The sequence below is a fragment of the Anarrhichthys ocellatus genome, unplaced genomic scaffold (assembly GCF_004355925.1).
Source record: "Anarrhichthys ocellatus isolate YVR2014 unplaced genomic scaffold, GSC_Weel_1.0 scaffold124, whole genome shotgun sequence".
Lineage (NCBI taxonomy): Eukaryota > Metazoa > Chordata > Actinopteri > Perciformes > Anarhichadidae > Anarrhichthys > Anarrhichthys ocellatus.
In genome coordinates, this window is record NW_022280154.1 from 350,256 (window position 1) to 367,440 (window position 17,185).

The 17,185-nt window shown below is 43.5% G+C and overlaps 1 protein-coding gene across 2 annotated transcripts in view; it reads left to right on the forward strand.

The window, feature by feature from the left end:
* Positions 1-2,696: 2,696 nt before the first annotated feature.
* Positions 2,697-17,185, forward strand: part of LOC116399690 (protein phosphatase 1 regulatory subunit 29-like) — a 197,707-nt gene continuing 183,218 nt past the window's right edge. For both annotated transcript variants that reach the window (XM_031877026.1, XM_031877027.1), the window contains exon 1: positions 2,697-2,951. The gene's annotated coding sequence lies outside the window, so the exon portion shown is untranslated. The remainder of the gene's footprint in view (positions 2,952-17,185) is intronic.

Consider the following 17,185-nt stretch of genomic DNA (forward strand, 5'->3'; position numbering starts at 1 on the left):
GATTTCATTAAACATGAAACTATTCAAAAGACCTTAAAATAAGGAGAGTTTTTTTCCGATGAATTCTCTGAAACTATGCGCAGACACAGAGACACCATGGGAGTATTTATAAATCATACTCCCATGGTGCTTTCATCAAACCTTTGTCATTGGGTCAAAGGTCAACCCAACATCTCTCCTGTGCCGAACTTTGGCGTGATGCGGCCAATCCAAACCCTCTCGTCTCAGTCACAGTTCAGTAGTGCAAGGCAGCCATTGTGCTCACGGGGCAAAGGGCAAACGTGTGGGAAGCCTGAAGACTCTCAAATCCATCAGACGCTGCAGGCCATCTATATAAGCTGTCGATGAAAGTAAAGATCCGAAACCCACGGGACAATCCAACTATCGAACCGAGGACGGCTGTAGATGAGGACCGGCTTTATTAGGCTCTGTAGACAGAAAGGAAAGGCAGCTAATGAGTGAACATCCTAGAGAGAGTAACAGGTTTTCCTTAGATATTCAAACATGGACGTGCACGTGTTCACATATAAAGCCAGAAAAAGGAAAAGAGACACCATCCCCTTAAATTAAGATGCTGTTTATCCAACTGTAGCTCTGCACCGTGCCCGATTGCTTATTCCCCCCAAAAATATTTGCTGCTGTAGCAGTTCGTCTTTGCCTCAATTTCACGGCAGAGGGGAACAGAATGAAATCATTTCTATTTCCGTGGATTGTTTATTTTTTTTCATTACCGTCTCTTTCAAATTGTGAAACAACCGTTTAAAATAATTTCACGGGATTACAAAGAATGAAAGTTACCCACCCAGTCGTAATAAACAGAGATCAAGCTTGTTTGTGATCTTATTATTGCAAATCCCAAGCGTGCACTGATTGTTGGGACTATATGTATACTCCCATTACACTGTGCTCAGTATTCACTGGAGAACATATATCCAGCTATGTCCTCTACTAACTCTATTACATAATGCCAGATGACTTCTGAACAAAACATAATTGCTACCTGGAAAACATTCAATGTCTGTGAGTGTGATATTTACGATAAAAGACAAATTAGGTGGACGTGAACGATTGGGTTTACAGAGCACAAGACTGTGGTTGTGTCTGAAATCACTTCCTTGTCCACTCATTCACTTCTCCTCACACGACAGGCAGATGATTGGTTGTTCACTTCTTACCGGGGTACATCGCTATGGTAGTTTATGCTGCACACCTTATTGAATTGTCGGATCTACTCGTGCTGCAGACGGCGCAGCGATATAATAAACATTTACGTATTTGCGCAGCTGTGTTGATATTTTAGTCTGTGTCCCGTGTTTAACGTCTTCGTATTTGCTGCGTATTTCCGTGGGTATTTTAAACACGAACCACGATCTTTTCCTAAACCTAAATAAGACGCGTGTGATAGACTTTCGAAATAAAAACGCACAAATTATGAGGCGCAACTTTTCCGAGGATATCATTGGATGAGGATACGTTGACCTAAGTCACGCCGTTCTGAAGCTGGTTGGTCCGTGCTCGCATCACTTCAGGCCTGACGAGATGCATTCCATTGTGATCTGAAGCTGCCGTGCAAGGTAAGCATAGAACGACCCCCTCCATGACCCCCAATGTTGGGGGCGGACATAGATGGCAATATTTCCCCCAGTAATAGAACTTTAGCACCTAAAATATTCAGAGATTTTCGAGAAAACGTCCAGTGCTGGATCCCCCTCCACCCCCCACCTCCTGCTCCATCACCAGGTTAAGATAAGAAGCTCAGGGGGTGGTGGTCTTAGTGGTCGAAAACCACTGACTTCAGTCTGCCAATGTGTATTACACACACACGCACACACTCCCCAAAATACTCATGCACAAATTAAGAGCAGATCAATACCTCTCAAGCTGACCGGCAATGACGTCATCTGAACAGTTGGATCTCCCCCCTTTCTTTCCGTGAGCCAATATGAATGTGTGCGCGCGTGTGTGTGTGTGTGTGTGTGTGTGTGTGTGTAAGAGCCCGTCTCCCTGCCCCTCCACACGTGCGCGCAATTTTGAAGGCGCGTTGCTACGTGCCCAGACTGGAAAGCAGCTGCGCGCCGCTGCACGGGGAGGCAATAACTTGATGGCGGGACGTAAAGAGAGAACCGGTGAGTGGCTTCACAGTGCCCCCCCCCGGAACTCCACACTCCGTCTGACACTAAACATTACGTAATGAACACGTCTGGAAACGCGCGTGGGCCGCCGCGCAGCCTCCCATAATTGTTATTCAATCTACGGACTGTATCCAATAAGAGGCGCTGCTTTATAAGTGTCGGTGTGGTTTGACTGAGACGAACACAGAGCTTTTTGAACATTGTTGTTCATACATTGTGCATTCTTACATTTTATGCACAACAGGAATAGACTATAATGATGATGTGGTGAGAGATATAAATAGCTCAATTAACTCAAGGTCGCCAGAAACTCTCTTCTGAGAATCACAGATGCCTGAAGTCCCGCTGGGAATATCACAGTGGTATTTAAATGACGCTTGCTTTAGCATTTTAATGATGCACCCGACATTTTTCAAATACTGACAACATGAAGAAAAAAAATGCGAAGGCTGTTTCTCTCTCTCTCTCTCTCTCTCTCTCTCTCTCTCTCTCTCTCTCTCTCTCTCTCTCTCTCTCTCTCTCTCTCTCTCTCTCTCTCTCTCTCTCTCTGTGCATCCTGCAGGTTTGTGTCACTCATCTGAAATCGGGAGCGGCTGTTGCCCCGATTCAACATCACCCCTCTGTCGGACTGAGCCACCTCCTCTCTCTCATCTCTCTCTCCCTCTCTCTCTCTTTCTCTCGCTCTCTCTCTCTCTCTGCTGGAACGCACGGACCTCCGCCGCTGTCCAGGGATAATACTCTCGCTTTCCCCGCTGCGGAACGGACCGTACAGCTGCATGCTGCCTCTTCCCTCCCTGCCAGACCGAGACCCCGATCGAGGTAAGTCAAACACCCCTCGCCGTGCTGAGTAAAGCTGGGCTTATTGGTGTCACTGTCGGGGTGGCTTCCGCACTTGTGGGTTCACCGGGATGTGCGCACTTGAGAGACACGCGCATGCTGCCACGTTGGCTGTAGTCCGCGGCTCTAAAGGGGATGTGTTGTAGCCTCAAATGTGCTCATTCGGACAACATGCACCTGCTCCTCAAGAGCGCGTGCAGGTTTGTGAGATAGAAGCAGATGCTGAACAGAGGAGAGAAGAAGAAAGACGAGGAAAAGAAAACGTTGAGAGAAGGTGGAGAGATTTGCACAAACCTAAAGACCAGGAGTGTCGTCCGTCCTCGATAGACGGCGAAAGGGCAGTTTTGTTGTCTTTGTTTTTTTATATCATGGTGTGCGGGACAGCTGCCGGATGGACCCCTCCGTGGCTGATGCGTTCAGAGCGGGGAGGTGTTGCTGGAGTTGCTCAGTGCCAAACACTTCCTCCAGGCGTGTGTGTATGTGCGTGTGTGTGTGTGTGTGTTTATGCGCGCAACAGCAGCAGCGATCTCTGCATGGGCGCGTGCGTGCCTGTCTGTGTGTGTGTGTGTGTGTGTGTGTGTGTTTATGCGCGCAACAGCAGCAGCGATCTCTGCATGGGCGCGTGCGTGCCTGTGTGTGTGTGTGTGTGTGTGTGTCTAATCACAGCCTTCACCCTAGAGTCTGCGTGTGCTTGCTGGCAGAGATGGGGGGGGGGTATCATATCAGCAGTATCATTGTAAAAAATAATAATAAAAAAGAGTGCGCATGAGTGCTCGAGTGAACAATTTCCATATCAAAGTGGTTGTTCTGATAGACTTTCCATTAGTCAGGAGGGAGGAGAGGGAGCGAGGCTATTTGGTGCCTTTTCAATCCCGAAGTGCAAACCTCATTCAGCGGCAGTGCACACGTTTGGAGACGGTTGGAGAATAGAAAAGAGATGGATATGAGAGAGACATGGAGAGGAAGATCGAAAGGGGAGATGAGAAAGTGAAGGGGGTGAAGGGGTGAGGGGGGGGGGGGGGGGGAGAGAGATGCGAGAGGGAGAGATGGCGTCCTACACCAGCGCGTTCTCTGGTAGCCGTTTGATTTATCGCCTCTCCAATGCGCACTGACGCACAAAGCTCTGGGTCCCGCACGCACTCTTTACTCTGCTGTCATCTCACCGACTGATCAGGATTATCTCGGACTCACGGTCGTCGACCCATCTGGCCACCGGGAACACACCCTTACCGAGACAGAGCTTCCCCGTTACAACCCTCCTCCTCCTTGTTATTACCGGGCGGCCCCCGCAGACAAAACACACGGTATAGGACGTGACGGATGACCGCAGCCTTGAACGCAATCACGACTGATACGATGTGACAAGCGAGCCAACGGACGACCAGCGGTGATTTGTTTTGATTCCAATAAGATTTCCTCCCTGCCTCCCAGTCGCAACTTGCTATAAATTTGTTTGCATCTCATTGTGGTGCGTGCGTGCGTGACTCATTTGCCCGTGCAGTGCCCGTGCAGTGCCCGTGCCGGGATAGTGGAGGCCAGAGCAGCGCTGCAGGCTGCTGGAAGGAGCGCCAAGTTGTACAGGACTAGTGTGAAATATTAGGACAGGGCAGAGTGAGAACATACACTGAGCTTCTGTTTTTCATTGATCCCCTCTGTTTCTTCATCATCATCATCATCATCATCATCATCATCATCATCATCATCAGATCACTTCTATTTCATTCACCTTCCTCATCACCATTCCCATAAACACAAACATCACCATAGTTATCTACATTATCTCTACTATCATCGTTGCGTCACCTTTCTCACTATCGTCCCCGGTATCGTTGACACCACGGCCGCAATCTTCATCTTTACTGCCCATCATCATCGTCATCATCATTATCCCCATCAATCTCTATGCAAAAATACCAACACATGTTTATTACCATCACACTGTTATCTTCATCAGTGTGGGGGGGGGGGGGGCAACAGGTAAACAGAGTCAGACGCACAGAGACACCTGAGAAACAAACTGCATCCAGGATTAAAATGACAAAGTTAAGGCCGAGTGCAAAGGTGGGTGTGCTGCTAGCAAGGGCGTCGGAAGTAAAGGAGGGTAGGAAGGTTCCCTATCCTACCGTTTGTCTCAGGTTTTGGGTCTCGGCCGGCTTAGATAAACAGTATGTGTGTGCACCACATGTATCCTTTGTCTTTGTATAGATGTTTGAAAGAGAATGCATGACGTGGTCCATAAACAATATGTCACATTCACATTACAGATCATTTATTTTGCGAAATAATGACTGAAATAAGCCCCGAATAGTAAATATGTCAACACAAATTATATGTTTGGATATGAAGTCAACATAGGACCATGATTTTAGGAGAGGGCCTACGTTATGTGTGTGTGTGTGTGTGTGTGTGTGTGTGTGTGTGTGTGTGTGTGTGCTCCAATAATCTGTGTCTTATCTTAACTGTGAAGCTACAATACAATGCTGAAGTGAATAGGAGCAGCGGATTGGATTAAGGGCCCCTGAGGGCCAAACCCAATCCAATGAATGTGTGAGAAGGGCAGATCAGAGAAACAAGAATTAAAAAGAAAGGGGTAGATAAGAAGGGAGACGGAGAGGAAGAGGAGAGGTGTAAAGAGGGGGGGGGGACACTGAAGCACATTGAACACTGTATCTGCAGCTCCCACAAAGGCAACATTCAAGACTTATTCAGACCTTTAATGCTGCTGAAGGCAAAACTAAACAGCCAGAAGCAGTGAGCTCATACATATCACTAATGAGAGTTCTGAGACTGAAAGTTGACAGTGAAAGAAAAAAGACACAAAGTCAAATTAAGAGTAATTAAAGAATAAAGAGAGGGGGAATTTAAAAAAAGCATGGAATTAGTGAACACTTTGTGGCTGTTGTTGCCTACAATAGGCCTTAAAACTGTGCAGTCAACAACTAAGTTATTCATCTTTGATATGTTGTTAATGTTTCCAATATGAGTTTTAGTTTTCTTCCTTTCCTACACAGCGACCAATCACAGCACCCCTGATCAGAGGGGTGCTGTGATTGGTCGCTTTCTTTTGCTTCTGTTTAACCAAGCTGAACGCTTTCGGCTGCAGCTCTTCATCAGCAAACCGCTGTAAATTACATTTTGACACTTTGACATGACGGTAATTTACCGATAATTAATTTTTATGATATATATATATATTTTTTTTTTGGGGGACCAGCGGAGTCCCTGAAGACAAACAACATCAGGAAGAGGTGGGTGTCTTCACTAGGTAGATGAAGACGGATGCAGAAATGTCCAAAGTGAAGAATAATGAACACTTGTCTTCTCTCGGGTATTGTTTCACGCTGCTGACCTGCATCACGTGTCGCTGGACTCAATATATGAGGAATAACTATGATATCCTATTTCTGCTCATGGCACTGTCGGCAGTAGCAAAACCTGAAACATCGTGAGTGTTTATTCCGTCTGTAGGTCCAGAAGTCAAACAACGTCCAATGTTTTCATTCTGAAATCAAAGTTTCAACAGCTGAGAACATCTTTTTTTGCTGTCCGTGTCATAAGAAATGTAATCACAGTGAAGAGGTGCAAGGCAGTCACATCTCGAGTCGAGTGTGTCACCATGAGCTGAAGACACCGGATGACTCGACTCCACTATTATTAAGGCTTTGTAGTGATGTGCTACAAAGCTAGTGCTATTCGCTGTGCTGTTGGTAGTTATTGATTACTTGTGAGGTGCTAGGATACATCCTCTAGGATACATCCTCTCTCAACAAGACTAGAAGGGCACTTAGAGATCCGCTAAGGCTGTTTCCATCACAATAATGTGTGTATCCACACCATGAATGGGATCCACTCCCAAACTCCCGTCTTCCACCCTTCCACCAAGTGTGAGGAAAATCAAGCTGGTAGTTTTACCGTAATACTGCTGTCAACCAAATGAAAACATTGCTCATACTGGGAAGTGCTTTTCTCATTCACAGCATGATGTGACGCTCTACGTATCGTCAATAGAAGCATATGGACCAAACACAAGAAACCCTGACCTCGGAGAGAATGTGGAAATAGAAATTTGATTGAGATATGAAAAAAATGATGATAATAATTGATAATAGAATAAACTGATATGTTACCGTTTGAGCCCAAGCATTAGCTGCTTGCTTTGTCATTTTTCACCGTCCTTTAAGTGTGTGTGTGTGTGTGTGTGTGTTTGTGAGTGTGTGCAACCGAGTGTGTGAGTTTGGCAGCCAATCCGTGAATCTGTGAAGTGACAGGTTCACCTCTGTCTGTATATGTGGCACTCTCCTCCGTTTCCCTCAACACACATATGAGAGGCATGGAGAGAAAGATGGAGAGCGCTGAGGGAGACGGATGCTTTCCAGCATTAACTCTGCTGTTTGTCTGCGACAATACCGCCAGTAACAGGGAGGACAAATCTTATCGCCGCCCCAATGTTGTGTTTTGCTTTCCTCCCATTGTGAAACGCCAGACTGTGGCTGGTGGCGATAAGTCAGTGAAGAAAAACACCATTTGGCTGCTATTTTAGATGAATGCAAAGAGGAGAGGGGAGATAGCGGAGTGAGGAAGAGGGATGGACTGAGGGAGAAAAGAAAGAGTTTCAGCACTGTGGAGTTGTTGTAGTGCGGCGCCGGTAATCAGAAACTGCTGAATGCCTTCCTGGAGATGCAGTATACAACATTATACAGTCTCAACAATAACCAACGGTTGCTTTCATATTGGAACCAGCCAAGGGTGAAAGTCATTGTTGGATACGGGACAGACCGCTCACGGTTAGGGTGATGGTCAGTGGAAGAGTTAAGAATATGAACGTTGTCAGTTTGAATCCCCAAAATTCTGAAAAGGGTTTGTTGAGAAAATCATTCTAATCCTTTCCCTCTACATTTATCACTGTAGTGCCACTAAGCAAGGCACTTAACCATCACTTTCTGTTGCTTGTGGCTGTGCTGAAATGTCTATATATATATATATATATATATATAGACATAGTATATACACATATATAGTATATACAGTGTACTTATGATGTATAAATCTGTGTGGAGTGTGTCAACATCACACAGATACTTGAGCATGACTGTTCATTGAGTAGTTGAAATAATTAACAAATAGAAATAAACTAATATATCTTAAAGTTACCATCAGGAATTTTTAACTGGTTATGAAACCGTTACAATGTAATGCTGTTGCCTCTTTACGATCTGCATAAGTAAACGAGACCATCAGCAGGAAGATTGGTTATTTCTATCAGATTAAAGTTGAGGCGGAGAGCTCCCACCGGCAGCAGCGTCTCCTCCTCCTCCTCCTCCTCCTCCTCCTCCTCCTCCTCCTCCTCCTCCTCCTCCTCCAGGAGCCAACACCGACACCACGCTGCTGGAGACCCAGGACGTATTGATGGACCCGCTGGAGGGAAGGGAGGCCCGGGAGAACCAGAACCAGGACTGAGAGGGGCAGACTGTCAGACCCTGCTGCAGTAACATGAGAGGTTTTCTAAAGGGACTCTGGTGCTCAGAGACACTACCACTTTAGTCCACAGGGACTGAAAAAAATCACACGAAATAAAAGTTCCTTGTAGCTTTAACTAATTTGTGATGACGACTGAGCAGACAAAGGCCATGAAACGCTTAAAGGCCTAAGAAAAAGTCAACATATGTCCCTTGAGTTAATTAAGGGTTGTTCTCATTTTTATTTTTAATTAGTTAATAAGAATTATTTTTTATTATTTATTAGACTCTAGTGGTCAACACAATTCTTTAAACCGAAACCTTGAACACTTTGGATTAACGTCAAGATAAAATTTGGTTGGATGTAATTTTAAGTCATGAAACGATCAAATTCGACCCCTCGCAGTCAAAATGAAAATCCTAAATATTTCTTAGATTTTGCATGCATTTATGATTAAGAGGTTGAAGTTAATTTGAAGAATTTGAAGGTATATTAAAGCTGTCTGTCCCCAGAGGCTGCAGAATAAGGGAACATTGGGTTTTAAACTAAAGCAGTTAATGGGTTATTATTCCATATTAAGGAATACAGTAAGTGCAAACATTAAGAGTGGGTGAGGTCTTTTAATTAAAGGATACACACATGTCTAGTGGCTTTTATTCAAATGATGCTGGGCAGAGTTGCAGCGATACAAATACGATGGGTGTATTTTTACAGACAAATCCTGCGCACTGCAGTTTGGGTTTGAGATGGCCAAGATATCTCTAATGTTCATTATTCTATGTGTGCATCATACAGTATAGCCTGCAGAAAGACTGGAAGTTTCTGCCGTGAGTTCCTCTCAGGGTGAAACTTGTTTATGGCGATGGCAGCTAAATCCATCGGGAGTTGATGATGTGCTGAATAAATGTGTTGTTTGGCTTCCGGACTACTTTTTTTGTAGGCACACGCATAAACACACATACACCTTCTCTCTCTTCAGTCGTTTTCCAGCAATACTGTTTTGCACAGTTCATTTTGTTGCCTGAAACTTTGAAATCTTTTGCAATTTTGCCGAGGGTGCCCAAAGAAAAAAAATGTAAAAAATAGATAAAAACGCAAATCACACTTGAGTTATGAAATGAAAAGACTTGCATTTTGAGGTGGAGAAAATAAATTTGGCCTAAAGAAACTGACTTTGCATCCAAACCTCTCTTTTACATTCTTTGTCCTCAATGTTCTGGATTTCAAAACACACAAAAGGAGTCAGCCTTCTCAGGAGCCCGTCTTACAGGAATTACTCTGCATCTGTCCGGTATTCGTACTTTCTTTAATGTTATACAACTTTGCAACGCTAAGCATTTGTGTCTCAGAAAGTTCCCAGTGACTTCTGAGAGCTACAAAGACGGAAAAACTGGATTTGTTTTGCTGATAACAATTTCAAAGGAGCTGCTGACAAGTTCAGCAAGAGTGCAGCGATAATGGGTAAATGCTTAACAGCATAACATTTCTATTGTACTTAGTGAAATGTTTCAATTTTCTTTGCATAAAGTTCGCAACCAAAAGTCTTCCAAGCTCATCCGAAGTGGTGTGAATCATTCCCTACCAAGCATAGGGCAGAATAAATATGTAAGGAACACATTTAGATGGATCAAGACAGCGGCAGAGGCAGAACTAATGATTTACATATTAATGCTTCAACAATACTGAAATCATACCCACTCATGCATTTCACTGCACATGTCCTACAATTCTGACAAAGTATCTTCCACAGTTCTGTGTGTCAACCAGCTACGAGACAAGTTCTTGTCGTTTCTACTATCTGATAAGAGAGCACCACTGGATGTTCCTCAAACAATCCTTTTTGAAGCTGCAGCCAAAGCGCATCAGTAGTTAAACAAAGCAAGCAGCAGAAAGTGGGATTTTTACAATAGTCACAAAGCCCATGAAGTGCATTTCTTTAGAGGAATGTTTTTCCCAAACACGTCTCTGAAATCTCACTCACGACTGCACATGCCAGAGAAAGTCCAAAAGCTTGACTGAAAAGCAGCATGAATCACTGTCGACCGAACAAAGAAGATCATGTTACTTTTCCCTTTTCATCTCTGTATTCTTCTGCCTTCATTCCTGTGCTCAGTTAAACTCAGCGGGGCAGCAGCTTGGATGTTTAAATATGTAGAACCTTCCGTGCATCTGCTGTGGTACAGCATGCCTGAAAGTGTTCTTCTCCACACCTGAGATCTTAAAAAATTAAAGTTGAAGTAGTGCATTAGTGTGCATCACAGGCTGAGGCCAGTGTTAATCGAATGCCTAAGACTGTGATGATGGACTGTGGGCTCTAGCTGTCACAATGCAGCATTTGTGGTTCTCTAACAGAGCCCCACTAGACATTTAAGATCTGTTGTAGTATCCCCGTGAGAGCTGCTCCACCTCTGACCCTTTGCCATGACTCTCTCACATCGCTGGTCTTTTTTGTTGTTGTAGCAGTAGCAGTAGTTGTTGTCATTACTCCAAAACAGTTAACTAAGGTTCCTCACCAGAGACAATTTGCTTTGCATATCTTATATGTCAATGTGTTTTCCTAAAGATAAAGATTATTGTTTTCTAACCAGGTAGATACGCCATGTAGTCTGTACGGACACGTCGTGAATTAGTCCCAAAACTAAACCCAGGACTTTCAACCACGAGACCAGTGTTTGAAACTGCGTTGTGGTTTTGTTACCTAAACCCAACTACATGTCTTTGTTGCTTAAACCCAAGTTCAGTTATTTTTAAGCCCAACCATGATGTTTTTCCTGGATCTAACTCAGTGATGTTGTTAGGTGAACATAGCCGCAACGTTTTACTGTAACAATGTGGCTTAAGATGACACGCAAAATAATAATAATAATAAGGATGACATACGGAAATGTCGTGCTGTTTGTACTCCTTCCCATGGGATCGGGTTGGGTATGAACAGATCTTTATCTGGATATCTTTATTCTCTTTTTCCACTTTCTTAAAGAGGAATTATATCAATACTTTGAAAGTTAAAAAATCCAGCCTTTATACATTTGACAGTACAATTTTCTCAATCGATAATTCAAGTTATCCTTTGAATGCTAATTGTCTTTGGTCTTGTTCAATCAAGCATTTTGCTCAATCTGTGTTATTTTCCTAACTTAATATGGAATGAATGTATTGATACAAACATATATTGTATATATAGTAACATATATATTTATGATTCTTTATGTCTACACAGAAGGCTCTGATCAAAGCTCTGCTCTTCGGTGTGAAAAACTACATTTGATTTGCTATTTATTCCTTTCATTCAGATGCTCGCCTGCAGGCAGACCTGGGCCGATAGCGTAATGGGTAATTACATTTTGAATAGCTGAAAGACGCGAGGCATACTTTATATATCTGATCTTTGTCTGGCTCAGAAAAATGATTCCCACTTTCTATATAGGAGCTGGTTGAGAGTGAAACATGATTGGCCTTTACTCGAACGGTCTGATCTTAGTTTGCAGTAATTGGATGATTCACAGGAAAATACCAATTTTCATTTTGACACTACAGCTGGAAGTCTGATTAGTTACCACCCCGTTTCTTTTTCATATCAACCCTTTCTCTGTTCTTACATCTCGAGCAATCACTTCATTCGTACAAATTGGGGTTTAAAGGTGTTCCAATTCTCTGCAAAAGTCACAAAAGACAACAACCTTTAATATACTGTACACACCAAACACCACGAGTACTCATCGTTGTAAAAATAAGTTGTGATTTCATTCCCATTTCAATCAGTTTCCCCCCTCTGCTGTCACAGCGCTAAAACGAAGTGAGCAGAAAGGTCCGGCTACGGAAGGCTAACCTTATCTTGCAAATGAGGTGTCTACTACTGTTCAGCTCTGTGTGAAAATAACTCGGGAACCATTTCCTCCTCTGCTCCTCGCTCTAATTTAGACAGATACTGTTAAGCCTAAAGGGAGAGCGTGAAAAGATTGTAACTAATTACCTGTCGAACACTTCAAAAATCAAAAGGAGCGTATTATCGCTCTCGTATCTGCTGTACCGAGCGATGCGTCCGCATTTGAAGCTATTTATGTTTCTGGTGAGAAATGGATGGTGACCGCCGCAGGCTTTTGACTAGAGATGGGATGCAAGTGAGAAGATACAAGATGGGAACCTATAGGAGTTGTGCATCTAACTTTGATTGTATTGTATTGCATTTTTTATGGCGTGATCTCAATTTAGTTTGCCTCTGTCTGCATTTGATTTCTTTTTCTTTTGCTGCAGCAGTGCCCCAATTTCCCAACAGGGATCATTAAACTTTCATTTCATCAAATCTAAGAACCATGTAAGCTCGAATTGGACATTTTCTGGCAAGCCACTGAACTTGCTTGTGGTCTATTCTCTCCAAATTATTTACGGTGTCGACGTCTTGCATCTTGTGAACATGCTGAGTGTAGTTATAGATAGACATGCTGCTCCGCTTGGGGCCGTGGCCTCAGAGACCCCACGTTCCCAGACTTAGAGTAGATGCTGTGTCACATTTGAGACACGTTTTTCAGATTCCTCAATCTCATGATTGTTGTCAATTATCGCAAAGTATCTACATCTACACAGTGTGAAGATGTATGAGATTGTATGAGGTGTCTAAAGGGAACGCTGAGCGCTAACGACACAGTAAAATGTATATTGATGTCTAAGATTACACCCATATTTCCAAACAATGGGCGTTCCTGCTACTATCACAGCCATCACTCTATTGGAAAAGTCTTCCACAAGATTTTGGAACTTGGCTATTCCTGTCCTAAGTCCCGCCCCTTTTTGCTATGTGCTCCAATGACGGTTGAGCAAGCTCGGAACCTCGGTCAACTTTCCCCTTTCCTGTTACTTACATACGCTACGTCTATTCAAAGGTAACATTGCAATGTAATCTTCAATGGACACGTTGTATGAGGTCACATTTTTTGTTGATTTTGTCGCCTGTGGAGAAAAGCAGTACTGTAGCACCAGAGTCCCTTTAGAAAACCTCTCATGTTACTGCAGCAGGGTGTGACAGTCTTCCCTGCTCAGTCCTGGTTCTGGTTCTCCCGTGCCTCCCTTCCTTCCAGTGGTCTCTAGCAGCGTGGTGTTGTCTCCCAGCAGGGACCAGCGGAGCAACCATGCGAATGCTAAATCAGGGACAGGGCAGCCCCCAAACTCTCACCACCAAATAGGAAGCACACCAATCTCTAAAATATCATCGTGAGCCTTTTGTCTGAAACTGCATTAAACTTAAAGAATTTGAGATTTGAGCGTTTTAAAATGTAAATAAATTAAGATCAATCATTACCTGGGGGACTTCTTATATTCTTTTAGCTCCGCCACAGCAAAGGTAGCTTTTAATAGCAAGCAGTCACACACACACACACACACACACACACACACACACACACACACACACAAAGGTACTATGAGAGGTCTTCATGAAGCAGAGAGATTATCTATGAGAATAATACACTCTTCGTGAAGCAGTTTCTAGTGACCTTGACAGTGGACGCTGTGTAATTCCCTTTTCTCTCTGCGGTTTGATTCAGTCGAAGGCTACTTCAGGGTGTGTGTGTGTGTGTGTGTGTGTGTGTGTGTGTGTGTGTGCATGAATGTGTGTGAGTGAGCGAGTGACTTCCTTTGTGCTCTGTAAGTATAAATGGTCCTGCTCTTTGTTGTGGTAGTCAAAGCTCTCAGGTTCAATCAAGCTGGTGTACCATTACTTACTGTGTGTGTGTGTGTGTGTGTGTGTGTTTACCCTTAATGAGGCTCAGTAGGCTAATTTCTAAACAGAAGGTTGATGGTGGTGGGAAAAGAGAGTGAAACTCTACACTTCCAGCCCCAAAATACATCAGAATCTGCGTCTCTTTCGTCTCTTTTTAATCTCTCTCAGTGAGCAGTCATGAATGTTTACCAAAGCCGTTCACCCCTCTGAAGCCTACATGACTTCGCCTCAGCTCAGCAGGTGTCTCATCCGGTGTGAACATGCTTCTTTGGTGCAAAATCGGCTGCAGAAATATCTCCGCCGTTGCATTTCAGCAGACAAGGATCGGCTTAGCGATGAGATTGCCTTTTAGAGGTTGGGGCCCTGCGTTATTATATTCTCTCTGCAGAGCCAGATAATCACCGCGGCTGACTAACTCGGGCATTGTGAACGCGCTCACGTCGGCGCCTGATGCCGCTTCCAATCTTAAAGTAATAAATAACCCGCAATTCAAGTGTTACTGCTCAACATTATCGATGGATGCAGCGTGTAGTCAAGACAGCTTTGGCATTTGATGCTCTTAAAATGCTGCTGTGGATCTATAAAACAGCAGGAGCATTGGAGCAAATTGATGCAAAAAAACAAAAAAACAACTAAAAGTGATCTCTGGTTCTGGGATTTCTTACTGGTAAAAATGACGGACAACGCAGATTCCAAGAAGACAGACAAACCTACGCCATTTTAACAAATTACTAGAGGTCCCCCAGTAACACTTGTCCTGTGTGAATGGGGCTTTTGTCACAGATCTTATCTCTCTTTCAGTAAAGGGAGCTGAATAAATGGTGAAATAAGGGCGATAATGAGAGACTGGGCGATGCTGATACACAGCGAAGCTGAGAGTGACGGAAGGAAACAAGGATGTAGAGGATTTAAAAAAGGAAGCGTGTGATAGCGATGATGGACATAAATGACAGATTTCAACAGATGAATGGAGAGAGAGAGAGAGAGAGAGAGAGAGAGAGAGAGAGAGAATGTGTGTATTCATGTGTGTGTCCCTGTGCTTAAGAGGTGCTGGGAGATAGTGTGTAGTCCTGACAGGAGGAGGTCAAAGGCTTAGTGACAGCTTTAGAGAGGCAGACAGCAATTAGGGTTATTGACACTGTGTGTGTGTGTGTGTGTGTGTGTGTGCATGCGTGTGTGTGTGTGTGTGTGTGAGAGAGAGAGAGAGAGAGAGGTTGTTTAAAAGACTGACAGGCTTAAGTCATGACAGTGTAGATGGCTCCAGTATTGACTCTGTGTGTGTATTTGTGTGAAATGTTTGCTTCTGTTAAGTATTGTGTGTGTGTGTGTGTGTGTGTGTGTGTGTGTGTGAGTGTGTGTGTCTGCTGACTCAGCAGAACAGTCATGAAAACTCATGGTGGCGGATCCCTGCGACCACAGCTGTTTCATGCGACGTTTTTTTTCTGGCAAATACGCAATTGAATCTATTGTTGTTTTATTTAAAACCCATTTTAGCTGTCTGTGTTCGTCTTCACGTTGTTTTGTCTCCGATTTCAAAAGGTGCGGAGCCTCGCTTTCATTCCAGCTACTTGTCAAGAGTGAGCGCGGAGTGTTTATCAGACCAAAACAGTCTCCTGTCATTTACTTAAAAGCCAAATCCATCATCCAAAAATAAACCTAAGTCTGTCCTCCACCGGGAAGTGACACATGAGAACGAAGAGTGCTTTTGATAGAGAAACTCTCCGACAGAGCTGTCAATGGAGGAGGAGGACGATGTGAGAGAGCTACAGATGAGAGGACGTCTTTTGAATCTTAACAAGATTAAAGTTAAAAAAAATTGTTTATATGAAAAGGTAGTGAAGTATAGTTAGATATGAATGTAAAAGTCATCCTACAGTCACCTAGAATGTCCCCTCCCGGCCGGCTGCCGGTCAGGTGGTGCTTCCTTCACACGAGCATATAAACCAACTGAAGTACATGTTTCTTTTTTTCAGGCCATGGTTTCTCAATAAAACCTCAATTATTTTGAGTCATTGTTGTTCATTAATGAGTCCTAAAAGTCCTCTATCCCTAAAAAAGGTGAACATCTAGCTGTAGCTCTGTTGGTGGAGAGGCTCAGCCTGTAATAGTCATGTTGGCAATGATCTCTGCAGATAAAACGTGTCCTTGAACAAGACTCTGAAGTCATAATTACTCAAGATGTATGTGAGGGAAAGACATGTAAGTGGCTTTGCACAAAATAATTTGTCGAATGAGCTTCATGTAACTTCAATTCCTTCAATCAAATGTACATTTTGTTGATTCTTGTGCAGTATATTCAGCATATTCAGTATATTCAGTGTATTCTCACTGCACTGGGGGATCTGTATTTCATTCACAGGTTAGTGATAGTTACTTGCATTTCCTCCAGGGTTCCATACATCCATATATTTAGGTTCCTGAAATGCACCCACGCATGTTACACCCCGCAAACTGTCAGCATGTTCATAGTGGACATGGGACGCTGCCTCGGCCTCGGGTCTGTTCCAAAGTAAAGCCTGTCCTTACTTACAATTTCTGAGATAAAAGTGAAAAAGATTTACCAGAAAATAACTTGTATATAAATTTACAAAAATATACTCATAAATGTGAAAGATTATAAAGTCATAAGAAACTCAGACACCTGAGTTACCTGAGTCTGAATTACGTTGCTCTGATGGTATTGAAATAATAGCAAGGACGGCCTCTGAGGTCCTGAAAGACACATAAACATGTTTCCTCATGTTCTGTGTCCTTTCATGAACACAGATAAAGGTCTTTGTATTTCAGCACAGCTAACTCTGAAAACCAACTCCAAACAATACAGAGAAGTCACGCGTCATGTTGAACCACAGATTATGTCCTTTGAGTTATGTGAGGAGACGGACGTCTGAATACTCTCTGAACCTGCTGCTCCTGTAACTCAGCCTCGGAGAGAGACGAGAATGGATGGATGAATGGATTGCTGAATGAATGGATGGATAAATGAATGAACAGATGGATGGATGAATGGATGGATGAATGAACGGATGGATTGATGAATGGA